Here is a 10795-nt window from a genome sequence, read left to right on the forward strand (position 1 = left end):
TGATAGTTCTTTTTTCCAACCCTTTTTACTTAACACATACTTATATAGTACTTACGATGTCCCAAACACTCTTTTAAGCACTTTTAAATAATAACTGATTTAACTTTCATAACCTCCAGTGAGGTAGGTATTATTATCCCCATTTTACAGATTAGAAACTAAAGCACACAGAGAATAAAATTCTTAGCTAATAAGTTTAGTTATTAAGCTTAGTCATTACTTAGTTCATAAGTGATAGAGAAATGATTTAAACCTAGACAGTCTGACCAAAGTCTACACTCTTACACATTACATCATGTGGCCTCTCTTAAATGTTTTCTTTCTCTTTCTTCCTTTACTGCACTGGCTAAGATCTATAATATAATGTCAACAGAATTGGAGATAGCAGACATCCCTTTGTTTTTTATGATCTTAAAGCCAATGCTTTCACCATTACACTAGTAAGTACTATGTTTTGATGGTTACTGTTTATCAGATTAATGTAATTCCCTTCTATTTCTACTTTGCTAAATTCTTTTCTTTTCCTTTCTTTCTTCTCTTTTCTTTCATTCTTTTTTTTAAAAAAAATATGAATGGATGTTTAATTTATTGAAGGATTTTATTATATCTATTAAGATAATCATGCTATTTTTTCCCATTTACTTTTTCTTAGGGGGGTAAACTGCATAATGTGATTTTTCTAATGTTTAATCAATCTTACCTATGGAAAGAATTCCATTTTATTATACATTGGTAGATTTCAGTGTTCTAATATTTTGTTTAGGAATTTTGAATTTTAGTTCAAAAACGAAATTGCAGTTTTTTTCCTGTCATGCCTCATCATGTTTAAGGTTGACTAAAAAAGAATTGAAAAGTACTAACAATTTTCAAGTTATCTTTTTAAAAATTCCAATTGAATTTCATAGTAATAAGAGAACGTAGTCTGTATGATACCAATTTTTAATATACATTGATGTTTTGGTATTTTATGGCAAAATGTGTTGAATTTTCACAAATATTCTATGTGTACTTGAAAATAAAAGATGTTATTTTGCAAAACCTACTGAAATAGTAGATTCAAACAATGGTCATCATGGATAAAACCATTTAGGAGGAAGGCTGATGGAGAATGCAGAGTGGAGAGATCAGGCAATCACCAAATGAACCAACTGATCTTTGCGTTACTAATAGAGGGACAATCAAATTTGGTGCTATCTGGTTGTGATGCAATAATATTAAGTACTTCCTGTCTCCCCACTCCCAAATTGAGATGGAAGCTACTCAAGCTTTTAGAGTTAAATTCCATTTATAAGGTATACAGGAGATTGGGGAACAAGTTAATTAACAGCACAATGAAGCAATCAGATAAATCCAGAATGTGAGACGTTTTTTAGAATGATCCAGTTTCTTCAATCAGTGAATGGCCTGAAGAAAGTCAGGGAGAATAAGGAGAAGAACAACTGTTTGGATCTTATTTGCAATAAACCATATGTAAAACACACTTTTAGACAATCAGGATAATTTTAATATAGCATAGACTGGATTTTTGATATCAAGAAATTATTGATAATTTTATTAAGCATAATTATGGTTATGTATAAACAAGTTCATGTTTTTTGGAGATTCTTGCAGAATTGTATAGAGATGATATAATACACATCTGCGATTTTCCTTAAATTTGGAAAGAAAAAAGCAAAGAAGAATATGAAATATGTTCTATATATGTCCCTTATATTAAGCTTATAAATTGTGTCTTTCAAATCTGTATACTGATTTATTTTTCTCAACTAATGATAGGTATAATTAAAATGTTCCAATATGATGAATTCATTTATACTTGTTTTTGTCTTAATTTTTGCTTTATACATTTTTGAAGATAAGATATTGTTTTACATGTTTTAGGTGCCTAAAATTTTATATTTTCAATTACATTGAATCATTCTTTATTACCCAGTTATCTCTTTTAATCTTTCTAAAGCTTTTTAGCTTAGCTCTACTTTCTCTGATGTTAATCACACTGCACTAGCTTTTTTTCTTCTTTTTTTTGGATAGTAATTGGTGGTATACCATTTCCCATCCTTGTACATTCAATCTATTTTTATGTGTCATATACGTCTATTTGTCTGTCACTGGATCATTTAGTTCATTTAGATTTATAATTACTGACATATTTAGGTTTCTTTCTACCTTATTTTGAGCTAAAAATTTGTCCCACCTTTTCTATGTTTGCTTTTACCATCTTAACTATCTTCTTTTGAATGAACTGAATATGGTCTCTTGTTATATTGTTTTCCTTTTTTACTTCACCCTCTTTTTCATTTCTTCTGGTGATTCCTCTAGGAATCTTAACCTGCATACTAACTTATCAAGTTCCAATGCTAACCATTATCTTCACTATCCTTCTGAACAAATGTTAGACCATTATAAGTCTGGTAACTCTTTCCCTTTTTATGCACTATTGCTTTATGGATTTTTATTTTATCTTATTTTTCTCTTTTACAAACAAGAAAGTGGTAAGCATTGTTTTATATAGTTAATGTTTGCTTAGACTTACTAACATATTAACTACTTTCTTTAATCATCATTCTTCCTTGCATCTCAGACCTTTCACATGGAAATGTCTTTATTTCACCCTCACTCTTGAAAAATATTTGTTGACTATAGAATTCTAGATTCATAGTTATTTTCTCTCAGTGCACTGAAGGTATTCTATTGTCTCTAGCCTCCATTGCTATTGATGAGAAGTGAACTGTTAATTTAATCATTTTATTTACTTAGACAGTTTATCTTTCCTGTCTGATTTTGAGATCACCTCTTTGTCCCTGGTGATATCCAAGTTTATCATTATATATTTAAATGTGTATTTTTAAATTTATCCTACTTGGGATTTTGTGAATTTAAGGATGGGTGTTTTTCATTGGCTCTGAAAAATTGTTAGCCATTTTATCTTCAAATGTTGCTTTTCTCCTCTCTTAATAAAACTCCAAGTATAAAAGCCTTAGACTTTTTCACTCTATTCTCCATCTGTTAATAACTCAATCGTGTTTTCTATCTCTTTGTCTTGCTATACTACATTCCAGACGATTTCTTCAGATATATTTTCCAGCTTATTAATTCTCTTTTTATCTATGTCTAATCTGATTTTAGAGATAAGTATTGAGGTTTTAATTTCAATTATTAAATTTTTCTTTCATTGATCTCTTTGGTTAATTTTATACCTCCTTGGTCATTGTTTTTATAGACTCCTCTCTATTACTCATTTTTATCCCTTATTTTTATTTATTAAATATGCTACACCTACTTAGTCTCTATTCTTTTTTTGATATTTCCAATATATGAAGGTTTAGAGTCAGATTCTTTTTGCTCATTTTTTCTGCTGCTTTGTTTGTGTGTTTTATAATTTTTTGAAATTGAGTTCATATTCTTTGAACTTTATTTATGCACATTTGTTGAAGCTTCGATTGAAATAGGTTCCTTTAGATAGGATTTGCATTTGCTCCTGCTAGGTACCTGGGGGCACTAGTGATCCAGCATCACTTTTATTAATGCAGAGTTTGAGTTTTATTTGACCATATCTAGGTGCTGTGGGTTCCATCTGCAAACCCAGCCAGTAAAGATTAGCTTGTGGTACGAGTTCCCAGAGAAGAGGTTTTTCCTTTACTCAAGGTTCAAAATGAGAAATTTATCTTGTTGATCCCTTGGAGGAAGGTGATATTTCTATTTACATTGAAAGTTTGGCTGTTTAGAATCCGAGCCTTACAGGAAGGTTCATCTTTTAGATGCTATATCCTTCCCTTACAAACACTGCCGCCTGTAAAGATATGAAAAAGAAATTCAAGTTCACCTAGGTTTGATCAGTGCCCTAAGGACACAAATCATACTAACTGTTTTACTTGCCTCTCTGGGTTGTTACTATCACTTAGTTTTTGACATCTGAGAACTACTAACTTTCTCGCCATATTATTGATATACCTAAAAATATGTATTTTCATATTCAAACTAGTATTTTTAGTTGTTTCTGTGAGAGAGTTACTCTCTGTCAAACTGCCAGAAAAACAATCTCAAGAACTCACACATCACCTCCGAGTGAATAAAATAAATAACTGGAAGAAATATCTTAGAAGTAGAGAATCACGTACCTGTGTTTGCACTTACCCACATTACTCACAACTGGCAGGATGCAGTGCAGCTACACGTGGTTCCAGCAACCAAAGCAAGTTAGTTTAAATACTGTAACTTTCTCAGAAGGCTCACGTGAAATTTGACTGATACAAAGTTAACCTAAGAGGAGACACTGCAATTCACCAGTTAGGTCTAAGAATCCTAATCTGAATGGCAATAGTGGTGACTATAACAATGAAATTGTTTGGCTGACTGAGTGCAAGAAAATAGGAGTTTTGAGGTTGATGTGAAGTCAAATGTAGTGGATATGGTTCTAGATTGGCTGCCCACGGGTGTGTCTTCTGAACCATTCCTCTCGCGTGAATGGTTTATGTGAAGCTAGGCAAGTTTTGTTTCCTCTCTGGGCTTTATTTAACTTATCTGTAAAGTGAGGATACTGATAACATGTGAGACAAAATCTGTGGCCTCTCAACCTTCAATTATCACTTTCCGTCTCTTCCTTCTCCTTTCCACCATATTTCTTCTGGAAACATGCACCCTTCTGCTAATGTTTGATGAGTCTTTACTTAGTGATTCTAAAATGTTTCATAAGATAATGAAATTAAGAGTCAGCTCAGATTTTATTGGAATAAAAGAAGAAAGAAACCCAGATGACCCTATACAGGTATTATTTATGAATGGTGGGTAGTCAAAAGAGATTTAAATGTAAGATATATCATAAATCATATTCTTTATCACAAATTATTTTCCTGTGCTCAAATTCTAGGTAATTATTTTTATTGCTGTTGTTCTAGCATATTCTGTTAGTTCATCATTGGCTATATTGTGAAGCTAATAAAGCTCAAGTTTAGGGTCCCTGATTTGTACATGCCTCTTCCAAAGAACCTTTTCCTCTCATTTTAAATAACATTAATTAAATTAAATTAAATAACATTCCTCTCAATTAAATAAAATTCACTTTTTTACTTAATTTTTCTTTGTAATTTTATGTATTTTTCACAATAGGTTCCCCAAATTATATAAATTTCAGGGCCCAAAAATCTGAATCTGCTCCTTTTTATCCGTTTATTGAATAAAGAATATATGTTTCCTCCTTATTTTCTTTGACTTATCACTTTCCCCAACAAACAAAAAAGGGACATTTGACTCAGGTGTATTTGTAGAGAAGCATATTTCAACATGGCTCTGACTTGTTAAAACCAGAGGACAATGTTATCATTATGCAAAACTCTTTGATGATTCATTGCCCTCCAAAGCTAAAACTTTCTCTCTGTTTTTAAGCCTATGTCCTTAGAAGAAATAACTGGTCACTATAGTGACTATAATGGTGCAAGATGTGATAGCACTAGTGGGGAAAAATACATGTAATCTATTAATTCATTTTCCAATTTTGAGTGAACAATCCTACCGCCATCACATAGTATCTTATAGTTTCAAAAGCATTTATGTACAGTTGAATTTGGAAAGGGAAGATTTATTCAATTGCCTCATGTAGTTTGAAAACTATGATAACATGAGCAATTGTTAACTTCAAAATAGTCTATTCTGTTTGTATTGTTTTTACATTAAAATTATACTCTCACATATATACATATTGACTATGGCTGGCCATTTCTAGGAATTTCGTTATTTTTGTCAAAGAAAAGCAGCCTATTTTAAGATTTTATTTTACATATTTTATTTTTATTTTGAGGGGAATCCAAATATCTACACCATGAACTTAAATTCCTATAGCTGCCAGAACTGACAGAGAATTAGCAAGGCAGAGCCAAGTTCACGCAAGACTGTCTACGGCGCTCTTATAGCTAAAGACAAACCAAAATATTGACTAGTTCTTCTCAAAACAGCATGTATAAGTTGTGGCTGAAATAAGCCTGATGTAAGAAAGAATACAGATGGCAGTATAATCATAGGCTGGGTCTACACGGTGCCAAACAATCCATTCAAAAGTGAAAAACTCAGTCGATCAGTTGGTGGTTTTGTCTACATGCCACCAAGCAACAAGCTTGACTGATTTCTTCACAAAATCAACTGAGCTTTTGAGTAGACTTGAGCAGATGTTTTATCACTATGTATAGTCAGTCTTAGTTGTCAAATCTATAACTCAAATAAGTTCCTCTATGAATGATGAGTTCTTTTCCTACATCAAAACAACCTGAAAGTGTTAAACAAAGATCATCTGTAGTTTTTAATTCATCATAGAGCCTAGTTTAATGCACGTGGTCGGCACGGTTTAGAGTATGTCTGACAGGACATAGGGTCTCCCCACTTACAATCCTGTCTTTAATATTTCATTAATTCATTTATTATCTTTGCAACTCAAAAATCCATTGAAAACCAACTAAAATTCACTTTCCTTTCTTTTCTTTTTGACGCAACAATTTCCTTGCTATATACAACCTATTTGCCATGAATATATCAAATTACTACCAGAATTTACCATGATTGCTTTTGACATTTTTTCTAATTCTTAAGAAAATGACTTTTTCACTGAAAGATGGATCACAAAATCTTTCAAATATTTCATGATTAAAAATGAAAACAATCAAATAAGACACTTTTAAAATGAATTCTGTGTGAGCAGAGATCTCATAACTTTGGTCTCTTTTGTGCTCCCAGCACCTAGTACAGTTCGAGCCTCAATAAATATTTATTGAGTGATTAGATGGATTGTAGTACACCATTTTTCTAGCCATTGACAGCCTATGGCCTGGTGAAAAAAGAGTGGATGGAATAAGTACCTCAACTCACTCCCCTCCTGTCCTACAAACGTACTGCCCCTGCTTCTGTTGCCTAAACCCCATTAGAAACCAGAAGCCAAGGGAATCTGAGAACAGAGCTGGGAGGAGAAGGGTAGGCCGTGGATCTAGAGTGAGGCAAATGTAATATCCACTACCTGCACACTGCTGTCCTCTATGCAATCACTGGGGATAAAGAGCTTGGCATACATTATAGCTCTTATGGCAATTTTCACACATACACACATGAAAATTATGCATATATTTATATATGCATGTATATGTTTATATGTAGGTAGATAGATGATAGATAGACAGATGATAGGTAGGTAGGTAGATAGATAGATAGATACATACATACATGCATACATACATACATAGATACATAGATAGATACATAGATAATGATGATTGATAGAAAGATAGGTAGGTAGGTAGGTAGGTAGGTAGGCAGGTAGATAGATAGATAGATAGATAGTAGATAGATGAAAGATGAAAATGCTCAAAACCTGGAGTCAGAATAGTTTATTTCTCCTCATATCCCCCCGACAGATGTTGTGCCAAATAATCTTTAAGTTTCTCTGCAGCTATATTATTCTTCAACATGGACTAATATTGATGCCTTGAAAGACAATTTACATTTAAAAAACTAAAACTTCTATTTAACTAAAAACATAAAGCATATTTTTTGAGAAGCTGAAAAATACATAAAAGGGTAAATGAGAAACACACAAGATCATAAACGATACTTCTAGGAATAGTTTTTGTTCTCAGGCTCCACAAGGCAGTTTTCAAGAAGGAGGATAGTTTTCTGGGTCTATCTCTAATCACTTCCCTTCTTTCCGATTTCTGTCCATCTTCCATTCCCTATTTTTTATATGCTGTCAATTCTCTTCTTTTCAAGCACAAAGAACAGGCAGGAGAATGAATAGGGGAAAAGCAACGGACTCCACTCTGAGAAAGCGTCTCTGGAAATGTTTACTGCGTCAGCATTAATATCTTCCAAAGAAAAGAGCACCTGCCCGTCTTCTGAGACCACAGAAGCAACTGCCTTTATTCCAAGGTACCTGTGACATGCTCTAGGGTGTAATCTCTACGTGCTTAATGTATACATCCTTTGCAATGCTAACAGTGGGCTGATGGGGAAATTGTACTTTTATCTTCATAAATTTCTATATTTTATTATGTTTTCAGCTAAGCAATGGATGGAGACTGACTTAACCCAAGGACCTCTTTCCTGTTTGTGGGGAATTTTTTTTACCTTCACTTTAAAACCAGAAAAAGAGAAACTTTCTAAACTTACTCTAAGGATGTGGAAACTATTTCTTCAAAGCTCTGAATTTCCTGAGCTTGACTTTTCAGTAAAACCACCCAAACAGGAGGAATTAAAAGGATTATGGGAAAAAAATCATAAGCATTTATTTTCAGGTTGGCTAAGAAATTCTGTTTAGTTAAGCAGAAGCAAACTTCCCATAGCCATTCCCCACCACCCATACCCATAGCCCTTTCCTTCTGGAAGCATGAATGTTTGCCCTATTAAAGAAGATAGATGCAAACACGCTTTCTGTAGGAGGTAGGTCATTCTTTTACACGTTACATTAGTTATATACATAAGTCGGGGCTACAAATACAGAAAAACTTACGACTCTCCTGAAATCACTCATCTGAATATCATGCTAAAACAAAATACTGTATGTGTAGAGGAAGAAAATGTTAGGTTCCATTAGAATCCTCTTATGTATTTATTTATTCAAACCCACCTCATTTTTAAAAACTTTTTGAAGTATTTAAAGCAGTGATCCCACAATATATCTTCTTTGCTCAGTCTGATAAGGACCAGATAGAGCTGCTTTAACATCAAATGGGGGCAATTCTTTCTTTTACTTTTCCCAGGACTTCTTTCCCTCCAGAGTAAATTGTTAATAGATACAGAATGTTTCTATTGATTAATTTGGTGTGCCATCTATGATGTGATTCACAGAAGGCAAAGGAAATGCCAATGCTTTCACAACACAAGAACACATTACGAAGAACACTGTCTATGGCTCTCTCACAACTGTTAGGCAATTTTTACAGAAAAAAGAAAAGCCTTTACACTAGAAGCGGAGATAATGGATAATATAAGAGAGCTACAATCGACATATTCATAACTCTTTTTCCTGTTAATGCTAGGCTAGATCTTATTTAGTAATCTTTTACTATTTGAGAAACTGGATGAAGATTTTGTTTCAGCCAAATAATGAACTCAGGTACAAATGATTTTAAGTTGGGACAAGAAAATCTCTTAGGTTGTATCATGTATCATGAATATTTTGGCCATGTTGATACACATAAACAAATGGAAAATTGAAGTAATTAGCCTTAAAAGTCAAAAAAACAAGAAGCAAAATGTCTTAACATCCATTGCAGGAATACTGATGGTTTGTTTGATTTTGTTAGTACATTTGTTTTGTATTTTATTGGACTCTTGTATTAGGGTAATTGCCTTGATTTTTCACACTTTACACACCTAGACAGATAATTAATCAAAAAGCTTATATTATGCACCTACTCTGTGTCAGATTTGGAATTGTATGAGTAAAGATCCTATTTAACCTCAAGATCTGCCAAGGTGCCAAACAACTAGACTTTAAAAGGAAGAGAGAAAATCTGAAAAGATCTGACAGTCATAGCACTTACCAAGTTTTGTAAAAGTTAAAAATAAAAGTCTTATCACTTGGCACAATCACCCGTGTTCCAGATCCGAAGTGCAGTGAGAAGAGTGGAAGACTAGGTCAGCTTTTGGTCCACCTGGAACTTTGTGAACCATTTTGAAACTATTAGCATGCTTCTCGATAGCTGCTTTGTGGTTCTATGTCTACAGATACTTGACGTGGACTCCTTGGCAAACACCTAATCATAGTCTCCTCACTGGGTAGCCAGAACCTGGCACAGAGAGCCACATGAGACTTCCTCATCTTCTGAGACCTTGGGAGACTTCATTGGCTTCTTCCAAATTCTTAATTTTTTCTCAGCATCAGAGGGCAGTAAGCATCAAAGTAAGAAACCCAGAAGATATGTAGATCATGACTGGGTGAGGAGAGACACACCTTTGGCCAAGGATATTATTCAACTGGCCTTTCTTCATGTAAGAGAAATGCTTTGTGACAAATAATAAAGGAACACCAATCTCTGGTCCCTAATAATAGGAATAGTATCACATAAACAGAGGTAGCCTTTAAACCTCACAGTTCCTCCAAAACCAGCCCATAATTTCCTCAATTTTCACTACTTTGGACACTGTCTATATCAAAGTATAATAAGAAGGTGATTCAAGGGGACTATCAGTTTAAAAGGAAAAAAAAAGTAAAAGGAAAAAAAACCAGGCCTGGAGAGGGGGCACCACTTGGCATCAGGTCACTGAGTGTATTCATTATTTGTTCCCATTACCATGTTATGTCTTAATTACTCTGGTTTGGCTTCCCACCCGGGGTCACTATGTCACAGCTGGTTTTCTGCCCATCCCTAATTAATAAAGCCTCATTTAGTATCCAAGTTTATTGTAATAAACCTCTGCTGAGGGATACAGCAGAAATAAAGCGACAAAAAACAAACCAGAAATTATCAGAGTTGCTCTAACAGTAACCTTGCACCATAAAGGGCCTTGGTTCAGGCCTTCTCCGGGATGCTTTTAACCTGGGAAGGACGTCCATTCGATTTCACTGGGAATTTCTGGCATAATTGGTCAGTGATTGGATTTCACCCATAAGAAGAAAAGTGACAAAGGTCCCTAAACATGCTATATCACTCGGGACTTTTTAAAATGGTTACTCATTCATGCTTCTAGCATTTAAATTATTATTTTGCAAAACAAAAACTTAATGCTGTCGAATAGCAATATGAAAAAGTAACAGGCATTCATCAAATGGTCTTATTTGGTTTCTGTGGCACTGCTTCTTTTAGTATTTTGACACATC

Source organism: Diceros bicornis, chromosome 12 (genome assembly GCF_020826845.1).
Source record: "Diceros bicornis minor isolate mBicDic1 chromosome 12, mDicBic1.mat.cur, whole genome shotgun sequence".
NCBI classification, from domain to species: domain Eukaryota; kingdom Metazoa; phylum Chordata; class Mammalia; order Perissodactyla; family Rhinocerotidae; genus Diceros; species Diceros bicornis.